Genomic DNA, 16,782 nt, shown 5'->3' with positions numbered 1-16,782 from the left:
CAACATCAACAGATAAAGGGAATTTATTAGAGGGAAGATGGATGTGGATAAGATGTTACGAGGATCAGCATTTGAACTGATCATAAAGGTAGAATTGGGAGATTGCAAACAATGTGGCACTCCAGGGAGCGGGAGCACAATAAATAAAGCTGGAGAATGCAGAAGAGCGTTATGCTTTTAAAGGATGACTGAACTATAGACACATTTTTGTAAGTGACAGAAGATAAAGTCCAAAGGGTATATAAGAGCCAGATTGCAAACACACTTTATGGCACAACGAGAAGCAAATCCTTTATCAATGTGGATAAAGTAACACAGTAAAAAAGATCTACTTAAGGATTTGTTAAGAGAAATAACATATTAGCTGTACGTATTAAAATGGTGGGTTGGTGTCAGTGGAGAGGATGAATTGGAGAAGGGGAGAGCTAGGAGGCAGAAGAAAAAAGTTAGGAAGTAATTATATCCAGTTATGTTATGATGAGAATTTTAACTATGGCAGAAGCTAAAAAGAAGCATTAGATCACTTCCATTTTAAAGCAACAGAAGTGTGTGTGATATACTTGAAGAACATAGAAGACAATGTGGTTGATTCTGACAGGGGAAAGGTTGGGTTCAAAGAAAAGTCACCGGCTATAGGAAACTTATAATTCGGTAGGATTATCAAAGTGAATGACTGCCACTCTGAATGGCATTATATTGACGGACGAGAAACTGTGGTGAAGTTGCTCTGAAGCGGGAGATGTCATGTGTCACCTGGGATAATAATTGATAGGAAAGGTGACACTTGCAGGTGGTAAAACAACTGTGAGTCAGAAATTCTTGGTTTCTGGAGGAAAACGTCTCAAGGGAGAGAGATTGCATTCTCTTGTGGAAATTCTCAAACTCAAAGGGAAACTGACATTTTATCACTGTCTAAAAGACACCCCAAGGCCAAAAGACATTTGCTGATGCATTAGAGCTTAGTGGTATCAGCAGCTAAACTTCCAAGAATTTTGAGTGCTCAGAGTTCTCTCCTGAAGGGAGATGGAAGTTGGTACCTTCTTTCAGACAGGAACCACGGAATATACATTATTCATTTAAGAATGAGACTGAACATAGAGATTATAAAGATACTCAAGAAGATAATTCAAGATTCTTATCTTGCCCCCCCCCCCAAAAAAAATTAGTCTCTCAAGGGTCACTAAGAGAAAAATCTGTAAAATATCTTAAAGCATTTCAGGAGGTAGCTGCCAAAGTAGAAGCTGAAAATGATATTGCTGGGATAATCATGTCAAAAAGTAGGCCCCTGCAGAGAACCCACTGAGGCAAAAGCAAAACAGATGTGTTTGACAGGTTGGAAAACGGCAGCAAAAGAATAAAACATTAAATTTGTAAATTTATATAAAAATCAGCTTCCCTAAGCATTTTCCATTAGGTATTTCTGAGTAAAGTAAAAGAACTTCTTAGAAAGAAAAGTGACATTGTATTTTCAAGGGCTTAGGAAAAAAATAATTAAATAAATGAAACTAGTTTATAATCATAGACTTTAGGTGTTAAAAATTTCCTTAGCATCATTTAGTCTACTAATATGGAGAGTAGAAATATTAGTAGAACCCATATATATGACTAAAAGAAAAAATTAAATGAGGCAGGGAAGAAAGCTGATATGTATTAAGTAACTACTATGGCCTGAACACTTTACTAGATGTTTTTACATATGTTTTCTCATTTAATCTTCATAAAAGTCATATGAAATAGAAATTATTCTCCCTATTACATAGGGAATGTGACTGAAGCTGAGAGAGGTTAAGTAAATGTATTTATTTATATAGCTATCTTGTTCCAGAAAAGATTTCAAGGGTATAAGAGAGATTAAAAATACTTAAAAGTATAGTAAAAACTACATTAATTTAAAGTGATCAGACAAATGCTAAAAATAATCATATCAAGCAAAGAATACATAAAACTACACTATTCAATAAATCTAAAAATGGTTTGGTTGAACACATCTCTGTGATAATGACAAGGAAATTTGATGCTTCTCCTTTTTATGGCTCCAATCCTAACCAGATAATTCTTTTTCAGAATTTCTAGAAAAGTTTAATTAACTATAGAAAACCCTCTAGTACTTTGTTCAGGAAGTTCTTGTGGGCATCCAGCATTCACTAAGAAAGTGAAAGCAGTACTTTCAGGTATGGTTACTACCTAATAGCACACGTAAAGCTAGCTGCATTTTGTAAACCAGGTTTCAGCAGGATTTGTGAGAAGAGTGTGGTTGAGGATTTGGTTGATGGGAAATTATATTTGGCTTTAGAGAAATACAAATTCTGCTTAGAACATGCAGAAAATATTAAGAAAAAACTATTGCTAATTTTAGGAGTCATCGGTGCCCGATTCATGCATGGAAAAGAAATAATCGACTATGACTTAGGGAATGTTAAATAAGTTGTAAGACTGGATACACACATACACAACACACACACATATATAGCCATATAAAAAAAGAGAGAGACTTACTCCTTGTTGAATTTTATCTGAAATTGTACGTCAAAGGAAAGGGCTTCAATAGATCCAGCCTGGGATTATGAGAGAAGAGACTTAGATTAATAAAGTCAGGTGAGGAGTACCAGAATAAAATAAAACTGAGGGCATAGATGAGCTGAGTAAACCTGAGGAGAAAAAAATCTTTTTTAGGGGAGCCTGTAATGAATAGTAGGTTATGCTCCTGACTGGCTGCCTCTACAAATATTTAGCCAATAATTTCCTGGAGGGATTCTATATCAAGGGTGAAATTAAAAAAACTCTCCAGTGTATACTTTGCAATATCTAGTATATATATAAAATGTATTGAAATACAAAGAAACAATAAAATTAAATCAGAATTTGATAACAATACTAGAATCTTCAGATATTTAGAAATATGCAACACATTTCTAAAGTCAAAGGCAAAGAAGAAATCACAACAGAAATTAGATTTTGCATTGAATGATAATACAAATGCAACATATCAAAAATGAGGAAAAGTCACTAAAGTAGGACGTAGAGAAAAAAATTGTATCTTAAAATTCTGTATTAGAAAAGAAAAAAGTTTTAAAATCAGTGTCTTAGGCTTCTATCTTAAGAGGCTAGTTTAAAAGAGATTAAAGTTACACAATGGTAATAAATAAGGATAACAGGGAAAAATAATAAAACCGAAAATAGATAAACTAGAGAGAAAAACCAACAAATCAAAAGGTGGTTGTTTGAAAAGATTAATTAAATTTATCAACATCCAGGCAGCTTAACCAAAAGAAAGAAAAAAAATACAAATTGCCAGTATCAAGTTAACAGAGGTGCCATTATCACAAATCTTAAAGACAATAAAAGGATAAGGGAATATTATGAAAAATTTTATGCCAAAAAATTTACATTTTGTGCCAAAGAATTCAGCAAATCCTTTGAGATAGCAACTTACTATAAACAACGTAAAATCTTCCCTGAAGGAAAAATTCAGCACCAAATAGCTTCACTAGTCTATTCTACCAGACATGTAATGAAGAAATAATACAAATTATGAACTTTTTTTGGAAAATTTAAAAGGAAGTAATACTTCCTAACTTGCTTTATCAGGCAAACAATTTGACAAGGACAGGAGAGAGAGAGAGAGAGAGAGAGAGAGAGAGAGAGACAATATCCATCAAGAAAAAGAGAAAAAAAAATGCTTAGAAAAATACCAGGAAAGCAAATTCAAAAATTCATAGGAAAGAAAATTCACCCAAACCAAGTGAGGTTTGTCACAAGAAAGCAAGAAAAGTTTAATTTTCAAAATGAGTCAGTGTAAGTGATCACACTAAAAACTAAAGGAGAAAAATTATATGATAATTTTAATATTAAATAAAACGCTAGGTGGAGATAAAAAATTGTGTATGAGGAAAATACGCCTACCATAATTCAGCAATTGATTGGCGCCTAAAAGATGACATTAAATATGGGATTGAGAAGAAAGGGTGGTTTCACAATCTAAATAAAATATAACAAAAATATCTAGTAATGACTGAGGAGGTGGCAGCTAAAACGATCATTCTTAATTGCTGTACGAATTCAAATAAAGTCTATGAAAACTGTCAGAATTAAAATAGAGTCATTTGTGTTAAAAAACAATAATAATAAATAACCCTGACTCATAGACCTTGGAAGACTATAAAGAGAGGGCTCTCATGAACAAACGCTTGATTACAAGAATTATCACAAAAGACTGCAAAAACCAAAATCATGCACAAATGCCATTACAACCTTACAAAAAATTACTTCTGTGAGAACACATGCCCAACAAATGCCTGTCTAACCCCGGGCTGGTGCCATCCTTGCTATGGATTCCTTTTAACCAAAGATAATTATACTCAAAACATTTACATAAGCCTCATTTTTTTCTTTAAAATCTTGTCTTCCTTTACTTCCCTGAAAATGCACAGTTTACTATGGCATGCATATTCCCATTGCAATAACCTATTCCTGAATAAACACAATTTTCTTCTAAAAATCTTCTCTCTCTTGTTATTTAGGTTGACATAAATGGTGCCCAGAGAAGGATGTGAAACAAATCACTCGGGGAAGGAATCAGCAATTCTTAGAACTGATGTGCAATACTCGCTTGAACTCTTTGAGCTCTTTGCTTCCACATTTCACCTCTTCTGCCCTGGTTAGTCTTCTTTCAGCCTGAGCCTCCCTATTTTTAGTGGAGACTTTTTTTTTAACTTTGAGATTTATTTTAGTTGTAAGGCTAATTTAATAAAGAACCTTATGTGGCAGGATGTTTTTGGTGCCGCTTCACCAACCAGAGACCTACACCACCAGTGACACCCCTGCCCAGGGCCTCACTCAGTTCCAGGCTTGCCACAGGAAGTATCCTGCTCACTTGGCCTGACATGCTGCGCTTGGTCTGTGCTCCAGCCGAGATCCCCTGCTCACTATAGGATCCACACTCAGCCCGTGGCTTGATGGGGTAAGCCACAGCCTGTTTCTGACTTGGACCATGGCATCTGGATGAGGGGAACACAGTAGTGTCCAAAAAACTTGGAGACATCAGCGACCCCAGAGCCCCAAAGGGGATGTTACAGTGTGTTAACAGCTCTTTCAGTCCCACCGTCCACAGCCTGACACATGGGGGTGTGTAGCACCCAGCAGCTCCCTCTCCCATTGCTTGGCAAGCAGGAAGGGAGTGCTACAGGGTTACAGCTCTGTTCACACTCGCCATTTGGAGAGTCTCGAGTTCTTGTCCTACATCTAAGAAGAATGAGGTTATGCTGACAGCTGGCTGGTAAGCAAGACGGTGAGTTTTACTGAGTGATGAAACAGCTGTCAGTGAAGAGGGGGACCTGAGTTGGGCAGCCCCCTGCCCAAAGTTGTGTAGTAGTTCAAAGTGTGGCTGAGTCTGGGGTTTTTACAGGCACAAAATCGGGGTGGTGCAAGCCATTGGTAGCATTGAAAAAGGCAACATTCAATTGGTTAAAAAGCATTATTCAGAAAGAAGCAATCAGGAAAGAGCAAGCAAACAGGAATAGAACTTCTCACTCTGGATCACAGGCTTCATCCTGAACCAGCAGCCTAGTATTTAGGCTTTGGGCTGTTTTTGGCTTGAAGGTGGGGTTTTACTGGGGACCTGCCCTTCTCTGCCTAGGGATTTTGTCTGTCTTCTGCCACTATCACTTGCCTTCCTCCTGGATGATAAAATACTTTTTGAATTCTCTGGCAAGTCCTTTCTTGTATAAAAACAAGTGTCCTTATAACTTTAATACTCCAGTTACTACAGAATTTACATTCTGTCTCTGATGAATGTCTTTTTTGGTGAATTTACTTTTGTTTCTTTCTGCATGCCTAATTTAATATTTTCTTTGTTCTGCATGCCTGGGTTACAATTGTGGCATTCTGATTTTGATTTTATTTTGGTTTGGTAGCACGTGCCTATACAAGATTTGGCTCTTTTTCCTTGTTCTGAAACTCTTCTGAGAGCAAAAATAAGCATTTTAAATGATAGGTGCAGCTAAAAGACATTAAGGCAGTCATCACCATTTAAAACACCAGTCCAAACTCCTGACAGTCTCTGACAGGATTTGTAGGACTGTCTTTGCTTTTAGAAGATCAATAAAAAATGAAATGAGATTCTCAAATATTAAGGCATACCAGGATTTCTGAGACTCCAGCTTGCTACAAAGCTTTTCCTTCATGCACATTTTTGGATCAATGGCCATCATAGGGATCATTTGAGTTTCCCAAGATTGTTTTTTCTTAGTATCAAATTAGCAAAGTACAACTATACAGTTAACATGTAGAGTCTTATAAGTTCTCTATCTCTATTTTTTTTCTGCCTACTTTTAATCTGCTGACTTTTCTGGTGGTGTTGAGATAAAACTCACTGCTTATGGCATTCCAGCCAAGTTTTTTTTCTTTTCTTTTTTTAAAAAAAGTCTCAAACGGCTTTCAAATTAATGGCTTTACAAATGACAAGAGTTCCATGGCAGCCAATAACCTAGGCCTAGGAGTCATCCCTTTTGATGTAAATTTAAGTTTGCTAGACTAGACTAACAATTAATTAGTGTGAGTTAATTAAAGGATTAATAGTCTAAACGAAAAAGAACTGAATAAATGTTTATAAGAGTTAGGCTCTCAGACCAAACAGGTCAAAATCTTGGACTCAGAGCATAATATATGGTATCCCTGTCCAACATAAAAATTGCTTTCTCTGCAGGAATTTTAGTGCGAGAAACCCTAAAAACCTGCTACAGTGCTTCCTTGCCCATGTTGACTAGTCAAGCAAAGCAAACTGACAAACAAAAGATAGATCTATTTAGATAGATGTATTTACTAACGCTACTTGGATATTTTGGTTTTCTTATATAATTCAACCACTCCTACCTAAAATGTAAACATTGAAAATTTAACCCTAAATTCATCTGAAACTGAAAGAAAAAGGAGAGAAAAAGTGAAAGAGGTTTTTGTTGTTGTTGTTCTCCGTTTTTTGAGACAGGGTCTTGCTCTGTTGCCCAGGGTGAAATGCAGTGGCACCAACCTGACTCACTGCAGATTCAGCTTCCTAGACACAAGTGATCCTCCTACCTCAGCTTGTTGAGTAACCGGGACTACAGATGCACATCACCATGCCGAGCTAACTTTTTATTTTTTGCAGAAGCAGGATCTCACCATATTCCCCAGGCTTCTGGACCCAAGTGATCTACCTAACTTGGCCTCCCAGAGTGCTGGATTATAGGCATCAACCACCATGCCCTGATGAAAGATACTTTTTTAAACCAAACTACTTTACCCAAAATTTTAGTCCAGAGCTTTCATTAGATGACATATCAGAGAAAATAAAGAGCCATATAAGCAGATCTCATTTTGCCAGAAATGTAATTTAGATTCAATAGTCTTTTATAAATGAAGTTTTTATTACTATCTCATTACTAAAATTCTAAATGAAAGCAATAAGATCTTTGTGTGTGTATATATATTGGGTGTGTTGACACATAAGTACATATGTTATGTTGTATGTTTTGTCTATATAGTACATTTTGGCATAGCTGGCCGGAAATCCCTTAGAAAGTTCTATTCGGATTGACTTAGATAAATAGTGCTCATGTAAATTACATAGTAACTCTCCCAAATCCCTTGTACTTCACATGACTTAAGTAAATCTTTAATAAATAGCTTGTTTTTAAATATTGGTAAAATAAAAATAGAAATGTTTGCAAATTGTCAGCATATATTTTTGTCTGGAGTAAATGATTGAATAGTTTTATATTTGTCTCTGCTAACCTTTTTAAAGTTGTAAAACTGTGAACCCAACTTAAAAACAGAATAATCTTTGTTCATGTAACTCTTTGATAAGTAGGACTAATTTAGTATGATTTAATAAAAACAACTGTATCTTCTGAGTTATTGGTAAAATACCCACATGTTTAACTTGAAGATTCTTACTTAAGTGAACACCTGATATTTATAGCCTGTAAAAATGATTAACAGTGAAATGATGACTAGTTAGGTCTAATATATCAGTTTTCATAAGTAATCTAAGGTTACTTGTTAAAATTAAATAAATTCAGTCAATTTAAATGGAATAAGCATTTATAATAAAATTTTCATGTTATTTGAAATCTTAAAGTTATGTTAAATTAAATGATAGACACTCATTAAATGCCTGTGTCGTTTTCAAGTAAGATTTTTAAAACTTAGGCTGAAGAGCTTTAACAGGTAAGTGTGCGTGATAACAGAAAGGTGAAATCTTGCCCTATTTCATTAGAAAAAGGATAATTTAAGATATTTTATTATTTCATAGATAAAATTGTGGAGAAGCAAACCAAAGCAGAAATATGTTTTTTCCTAATTTTTCTTCAAATTCTTTATATTACTTAATTTGAATAATTTTAGACTTGTGTGGAGGTTATTGTTGAACACCAAATGACAAAACTAGTCTTTAATATTTATCTGTAATAATACATGGTGAATAAGTGCTCAATAAAGGTGTTGAATAAATGAATAAAGTAATTACATTTATTAGAATCCTTTGGTAGTGAATTTATAACATTTTCATTTTGAAACCTTTAAGGATAATTAAACAAACTACACTGACCAGCTTTGTATCCTTGAGAGAAAAAGATATGTTAAAAAATATACATACACAAAAATACACAAGTGTGTATGTATAAGTAAATGTATACATGCTTTCTTTTCTGTCTTATTTTCCCTTGAATTTAAATTTATTCTTTGTATGTATATGTAATGGAAAATAAATGTACATTTTGATTAAAGAAATACATGCTTATTATGAACTTATATGCTTCAATTTTCCATTTTTTATTGAAAAATAAAAAATTTTAAGATTTATTATGTTGTCTTTTATGTAAATTACAGAAATAATATGAATTTGCATCATTAAGAATTTGGACTGTATAATTTATGGTAGTACAGAAAGAAATCTGCAAGTCAGTATTTACCTCACTTAAATGTAAGCTCCACATTCCTCCAACATACACACATTCACATATACACAATATAATCTAAATTACAAAAAGCAAGATTTTCTATTTTGCTCAGAAGTTTTCTCAATGTCCAATACATTTTCTGAAACACAGTGTTACATAATAATTTGAGTTAATTAAAAAATAAAACATAAGCATAGACTCTGTATATGTCATCAGAAGTCCAGGATCAGATAGGGTATAAACTTTGTTTTTTTGTTGGATGGAAGTCAGTGTTCTTCACAAAGGAGATGCAGCTTAAACGATGAATTTAAAAGAAAAATTCTGAGCCAGGCACAGTGGTGTGTTCCTGTTGTCCCACCTACTCTGGAAACAGAAGTAAGAGTATCACTTGCGTCCAGGAGTCTGAGTAGTATAATTAGTATAATGTGATCACACCTGTGAATAGTCACTGCACTCAAACCTGGGCAACATAGAGAAAGAAAGAAAGAAGGAAAGAAACACAGAAAGACAGGGAAGGAAGGAAGGAAGGAAGGAAGGAAGGAAGGAAGGAAGGAAGGAAGGAAGGAAGGAAGGAAGGAAGGAAGGAAGGAAGGAAGGAAGGAGAAAGAGAGAGAAGAGAGAGAGAAGAAAGAAAGAAAGAAAGAAAGAAAGAAAGAAAGAAAGAAAGAAAGAAAGAAAGAAAGAAAGAAAAGAAAAGAAAAGAAAGATGGAAGGAAAGAGAGAGAGAAAGAAAAAGAAAGAAAGAAAGAAAGAAAGAGAAAGAGAGAGAAAGAAAGAAAGAAAGAAAGAAAGAAAGAAAGAAAGAAAGAAAGAAAGAAAGAAAAGAAAGAAAGAAAGAAAGAAAGAAAGAAAGAAAGAAAGAAAGAAAGAAAGAAAGAAGAAGAAAGAAAGAAAGAAAGGAAGAAGAAGAAGGAAGGAAGGAAGGAAGGAAGGAAGGAAGGAAGGAAGGAAGGAAGGAAGGAAGGAAGGAAGGGAGAGAGAGAAAGAAAGATTGATTCCGAGAATCCTTAATAGAAATGCTCTCTTAATTGTTCTATTTGTTTAAAAATGCTGACATCAGTAAATGGCCAAATAACAAAAGGCTGGGTTATCAAACAGTTGTGGATATAGGAGGGAGGGAAAATACTGGAAAGTCAGAAAGATAAAGATAGAAAAGTATATTTGTTCTCCCAACATTATGTCATTCTAGTTTATTGCTGTATCTTTCATGTTTGGAACTTCTAGGTTTGTTTGTGGGTTTCTATGCAGAAAAAAAAGTTTCTGTTTACGAAAATGTTATAATTTTCTACTTATAAAAATAGCACAAAGTTCTACTAGGCAGGTCCAAAAGAGTTCGCCAATAGACACGCTTTATAGTGCTCTGCAATAGAACTTTGCAATAGAGCCTTCTGCAGTAATGGAATCATTCTTTATTATCCAATATGGTAGTCAACAACTACATGTGGCTATTGAGCCCCTGAAATGTAGCTAGTAGGACAGAGGAAATAAAATCTTGATTTTATTTTAATTAAATGTAAATGTAAACTGACATACATGGCTAATGGTTACAAAATTGGAAAGAGCAGCTTTTGGTGATTAAAATGAGGCAAGTCTATTTTATTTGCATAACACAATACAATACTATTATAAGGCAGAATCTGAAACATTTCTTCCAGCCAGCAACATCAGTGGATATTTAGTCACTGGAATGAGTATAGATTTCCAAATGAATTAACAAGAAAGTGGCAATGTAGCAAATAGTTGTGATAATATAGTAAGTTGATAGTGGTGGATGGTAGATGTAATGTCTGGATGATATGAAAAAAGAGGCATTATTTTTATAATAAAATATGTACATAATTATTTTTATGCAGTGTATCAAAATAATGATTCTCTCACAAATAATAAAATGTGATTTTTAAACTAAATTTTCATGCTAATTTTAATAATTTGTTTACTAAAGCTCCTTAATGATATTTGGAAAACTGACAATATCATGAGAAGTTCAACTTTATCTTTTGCTTCTACATGTAATGGTAATACTTTGATTATTAAATGAAAACTATAATTATTTTTGTTCTTTTAGATTTCAACATTAAATTTTGGTTGCACTACTATGATTTTGATGACAATATCAAAAGTCTAAACACACCTCCTAGTTTAAAAGACCTACAAGAAATATTATGTAAAAACTGTATTCCTAATGTTTTAAATGCGAAATATGTTTTTCTATTTTAGTCTGGGTAAGTAGCATTAGATTAAGAACATTGGTTTATTTTTTATAGATGCATAAGTCTCTTTTTTTCCATTCTTAAAATGATTTCTGGTACAGACTTTGGTGCAATACTGTATAATTGTACTATCACATATCCTTTACATTTCATACCCATCATATAAAGTAGTTATATAAAATATCCAGATCATATGCTAAAATATTCCATGCTCATAAACGCAAGACTGTGAAATGGACACAAAAGGTTAATCCAAATTGATGCTGCCTCCTGTTTACCTGCAAATTCTTTCTTATGAATAAACCAACAGACTAAAATCTTTGATCTCAATGAAGATAAAGCCATCTTCATTGTTACTAATAAATACTTTTTAATATTCAACTGTTGCTGCCAACCTTCATCAATTTGATTGTAATTTGTGCATACTTTTAAAGCATGCTTTTTTTTTTGCTATAAACAGCCAGAAATTAATACTAATGAAACTTAAAGACTCATATTGCAAACTCTCCCTCCCACCAAAAAAAAGAGTTTATCTCCCTATAAAATTCAACGTAGTATTAGGAGAAGAATTCACCGGAGGAAGGAATATGTGCACATTTCCTAAAGGCATAATAAAATAAAAGCATAATATGTAGGATGTTTGCTGTTTTTATATATTTCACTTACTACTTCAATCAACTTCAATCACTGGGTTAGTTTTAAGATAGGCAGACCCAGGAAGGAATAATTCTATCCTTTCTCAGTATGACCTATTAGTTATGATAAGAACTGCTCTTTAGCATTGATATATTCCAGTGCTCTCATTCCTCAAACCAGAATAATATATCTAAGAAAGATATGAAAAGGAGAGCTCAGTGAACCACATTTTGAAACTAGTTTTAGATTACTACCTTTGGTATTTCTAAAAAGAAAATCACGTTGCTGTGGTTTTAAACCCTTTGAAATAAATGTATTTTAAAAGTCATCAGGGAAAACCATTGTTACACAACCATGTTTCTTATTGTTGTTGCTTTTTGTGTTTTGTTTTCTTTCCCTAGCTAAGTTTTACTTTCTTCCCTGAGAGAAAGAATATGGAACAGCTGTATGATCTACGCAATAGTTGATGCAAAACTACATCGAATCTCCATGCTATTTGCCATATCTTTGTCAACTGATATCAGTAAAAGCGCCACGACTTGGTTTCTCAAACATACAAGTGAGATCACTCTCCTCATGGGCAACCTTCAACATGCTGGAAGACCAAGTAAGACTGCAGATAAAGGCTTGATGATTTGAAACAAACAAAATATATTCTAAGTATTGGTGTGTTCCCTTCAGTTTATTGCAGAGACCTCAGTGCCGCCTGTATTTTTTTCTAGATGGAGAATGTGTAAAAAGCTTTAAAGTACAAAGTTTTACAGTGATCTCCCCATTATTAAACAAGATCTTACTCTTCTTTCAAAAGCAGTATATAGAAGTCATAAGCGTCTCTATCTCTAAAATTATAAGTAAACCCCTTGGAGAGGTTTAGCATGAATAAATGGGAGGAGAAAGAAAACAGATGTTTCTTTTTTTTTTTTTCCAAGAGGGTGGATTGCAGGTGGCATTAGCATGCCTCTCCCACTTAGAAAGACAAACAGTGTGTAGAGATTCACACTGTGAACTTCTTTCCAAAAATCCATGCAAAAACTTACCTGGAAAACTGAAATTATCCACAGATTCTTAAAAAACAAAACAAACAAAAAACAAAAAACAAAACAAAAAAAGCAGGCTGCAGTCTACACCATGAGCCTGGCAAAAAAAAAAAAAAAAAAAGCTGTAAGTCCCCAGAGTGTGAGAGAGGGAGAGACTACCTCCAGGACATGTTCCCACTGAAGAACCTGGCAGTTTAGGCCACAGGGGAAGGCCTTACCCCTACCCAACACTGGAACTGATTTAGGGAGTGGCAGGGAGTGGTGGGGAATATAAAAGTAGGAGCAGCAGCACGAAGGTCCTTGTGCTCGTTGCCAGTCTCCAGCAGATTGAGGGAAACCATACCACAGGCGAACTCATGGAAATCTACCAACTAACTCAGGCAGTGGTCACATGTTGAAAGTAGCTCCCAATTGAAATGTGCAATGTAATCTTCAGTGGAGACAAACTCCCTTGGCCGAAACCAGGGGCTGTACAGACGTGTGTTCCGGCCACTGCTGTCCCTGCTGGGAAGACTTACGGCCTGGGGCAGTTTTGGGTTCTGACCATGGTCTGCCTGGAAATCAGCTGCTGCTAGCGAACAGCACAGATGAGAGGTCTGCCTTGCCAAATGCATGGGGGCTGAGTGGGTCTAACTGCCACCTGCTAATCCCTACTCCCTGTGTGAACTCTTCTGTGCCGCAGAGGCACTACGTTCATCCCTGGAACATTATCCAGTGGCCAGAGAACTGTCCCCCAACCCCCACAGGGGCCACTGCTTGCCCCACACATGGAGAGCCAGAGCACAGACTTACTGACCTAGCCCCCAACTGGCTTTACCCTATCTCCTCCTCCAGTAGCTTCACACAAAGGACAGAAACTTTTAGGAGCTCTGTGGCCCCACCTATCACCTATCACCTAAGAAACCAGAGTAGCTCCCCATGGTAACATAAGCCCTGGGCACAACGTGACTCACTTACTCTGCATTCTATTGGCCAAGGAAAGACACATGGCCAGACCAGATTTAGGAAATGGGGAACCACAGACTGTGAAACTGCATCGCCAAGGCCATGAACACAGGAACTGGTAAAGAATTGTGGCAACTGCAAGCTACCATGACAGGGGATTAAAGAAATTTTTAAAATAGCCCTGTAGATTTCCATTTTTTTCATTATATGTGCTTTTATGGTGCTATGTGGTTTATATAACGAAACCTGAACTGGGTGGGGCATAGTATAGACTCATGCCTATAATCCCAGCACTTTGGGAAGCTGAAGCAGGTGGAATGCTTTAGCCCAGGAGGTTTTGGTTGCAGTAAGTCATGATGGCGCTACTGCACTCCAGCCTGGTGACAGAGAAAGAGCCTGCATCAAAACAAAATTAAAAAAAAAAAAAAAAAAGAAAGGCAAACAAACAAAAAACCCTGAAATGACCTGTAGTGTGAGATATAGGAGCACTGGCTTCCTGAGGTTAGATTAGCTAAGAGGATACCTGAAATATGTTACAGGAGAACTAATCAAGGACAGAAAGCAAACATTACTTCCACAAGCAATCCATATGATTGTAGAGTTTCTACTAAAGTCTAAAAATACCAATTTAAAAACCTATTTTTTAGGTCCCCTTTGTTTTTGAGACTGAAGATCTTGTGCTATAACATCAAGCATCTGGTGCTTGATCTTTACACATATAAAGAAGTTTCCCTTTCTAATGTCCTGAGTGCAATTTCAACAATATGTTCAGTTGCCCTCTTGATAATTCTTTGTCCTATCTTTTCTGCTTGCTTTTGCCCAGTTTTACCTTTGAGAGACCATGATATAGCTCTGGGGATGTGGCATTAGTGTTGCCTGTTGCCAGGACATTGATATTAACCTAAGAATAAAAGCCTGCATCCATAACAAGGTTCTTCCTCCTGTGTGTGAGACAGAGCTGTCTGGAATCCCTTGGACCTTTGCTAAAAGTCACACATTTTAAAACTCTATGCCTTCAGATTCACGGAAGTGCTGTAATTGTACACCAACTCTGGTAGGAGCCCCACTGGTGGCTGCAGTCCAGTTATGGGGATACAAGGCAAGGATGATGATTCTGAGCATATGTTACAGCTAGCTGTGGGAAAAAGGCAGGGCTCCTGCTTCCCCTCTTGATCCTTCTGAGATGTAAATAACAAGATTAATTGCAAGTTTCATGGCCTTAAAAACAGGCCAGCAACCTCCATGTTTTCTTTTCCCAATAGAAAGTGTGAGCACACATTGTGTATATAGCTTGACCTAAGTAAAATAACTCAACCAACCCATGTTTACATTTCACTCCTGGTGTTCTAAACAATCAGGATGAGCCTAGTGGCCAGTCCTGGCAGACAGCATGGTGTTTGTCTTTCTTCCATTGGTGCCCTAGTTGTTAGCTTTCTTTCTGATTGGCATTAGTGTCTGCAGCTGTTCCTGCTGTCTGAAGCTAGTGATTCCCTATCATGTGCCTCCCAGCAATGGTAGTGTTTTATTTCATCCATTCACTCGTTCAACAAACATTAGATGAAACCTACTATGCAATAAGATTTTTGTAAAAGCCCTCCAAGATGACAGGAATATTTTATTTTTGTGGCTAACAGCAAATAGATGAAACCCAAATGCAATGGTTCTTCTTTCAATTCTCACATGTTTTATTTTGAGACAGCAGAGTGCAGTGGAGGAAGTCCTAGAAGAAACTCTATGAAGAATTCCTGTGACAAGTATGCTGAAGATTTTGACCCATGGACTGAGAACAAAATGCAACTTCAGTTTTGTCTCTCTCTGGTTGTAACTGTCTTGACCTGTAATGATTAAATGTTTTTTACTTTGACTGGTGCCATCCCAAATGGACTGTCCTTGCTGGCCTTGAGGGATGGAAAAATTCAACTGGTTTTTTTCGTCCCCACTTTTGACCTCTGCAGAGGTTCTCTGATAATCCCACAACTTAAGAAAAAAAAAGGAGAATGAACCTCTATTCTAAGTAATGACTGAGTGTTGCATCTTTAGCTGTTGGCATTCCACATTGCAACTTCTTCCTTCTGCTGATGCCCCTTGAGGTAGCCCTGTGACACAGGATCCAAAGTCCTGTGTTGACTCTGTGACTTTACATGGCCCACATCTGACCCACAGCAAATAATGACAGTTTCTGTGCCAACTGTGGATGTTTATGCAATCTCAATGCAGCACTTTTTTGATACTATCATCAAGGTATGGGTGTGGCCTATCAAGTGGTTCTCTTGAAGTCCTCTTCATTAAGTTTATGTTTAGAAGTTAGCATGCCCCAAACTTTCCCCTAAAGTTTGGAGGCACAAATCAAATCAAGAGCTTTCTCCAAAGAAATTTCCTTACCAATCTCTTTTCCTCTCCACTGTCTCTGATATGTTTTTATGCACTTACTCTGGCAGAGGTGCAAGAGCCATGTTTCTGTGTCATTTGCTTTGAATGTCAGCACATGGGGATGGAGGTATCTGGCACATCCTCTGCTATCTGATACTTTTTTGTGGTACCTCAGTTGAAACTTGAGGCAGGTACAGTCCCATGCTAACTTCCTATTAACGCTCACTATATAACTTCGCAGAAACAATTTAATTTTCTGGGTCTGTATTTCCTCCTTCATAAAACAAGAGGGTTAAAGCTCAATCTCTAGGGTCCTTTGCAGCTCTCAAATTTGGTGGTTTTTGCAGTTACATTTCTATAGACAGTGTAACAAAATAGAAAAGACATTGAGATAGTTGTCATGAGAGTTAATCCCAGCTATAATCCCATTGACAAATTGAATGACCTTAAGCAAACAAGTCTCAATTTTTCTAGAACTCAGTTTTCTCATATGTAAAGGGATGAGGAGTCACCAGATGACTTGTAAGGGTCTCTTCCAGAGCTAAACTCTATTTCTTTATCATTTATTATTTCTGGATATGTCCTAAGTTACAAATATTTATTTTATCACACACAAAACAAGATTTGAAGTAGGAAAAATATTGCAATTAA

The 16,782-nt window shown here is 36.0% G+C and overlaps 1 long non-coding RNA gene across 7 annotated transcripts in view; it reads left to right on the top strand.

The window, feature by feature from the left end:
• LOC105477415 (uncharacterized) overlaps positions 1-15,625 on the top strand; it is a 186,558-nt gene extending 170,933 nt beyond the window's left edge. For 4 of the 7 annotated variants that reach the window (XR_011620419.1, XR_011620421.1, XR_011620417.1 and 1 more), the window contains 3 exons: positions 4,521-4,657; positions 12,181-12,386; positions 15,457-15,625. This is a non-coding gene — a long non-coding RNA (uncharacterized lncRNA). Of the gene's footprint in view, positions 1-4,520; positions 4,658-4,767; positions 5,288-12,180; positions 12,387-15,456 lie in introns of all 7 variants that reach the window. The other 3 variants (XR_011620422.1, XR_011620420.1, XR_984641.2) reach the window with 3 other exon arrangements.
• Positions 15,626-16,782: the final 1,157 nt, after the last annotated feature.

The sequence above is a fragment of the Macaca nemestrina genome, chromosome 2, assembly GCF_043159975.1.
Source record: "Macaca nemestrina isolate mMacNem1 chromosome 2, mMacNem.hap1, whole genome shotgun sequence".
NCBI classification, from domain to species: domain Eukaryota; kingdom Metazoa; phylum Chordata; class Mammalia; order Primates; family Cercopithecidae; genus Macaca; species Macaca nemestrina.
This window is presented reverse-complemented; position numbering and strand designations above follow the sequence as displayed.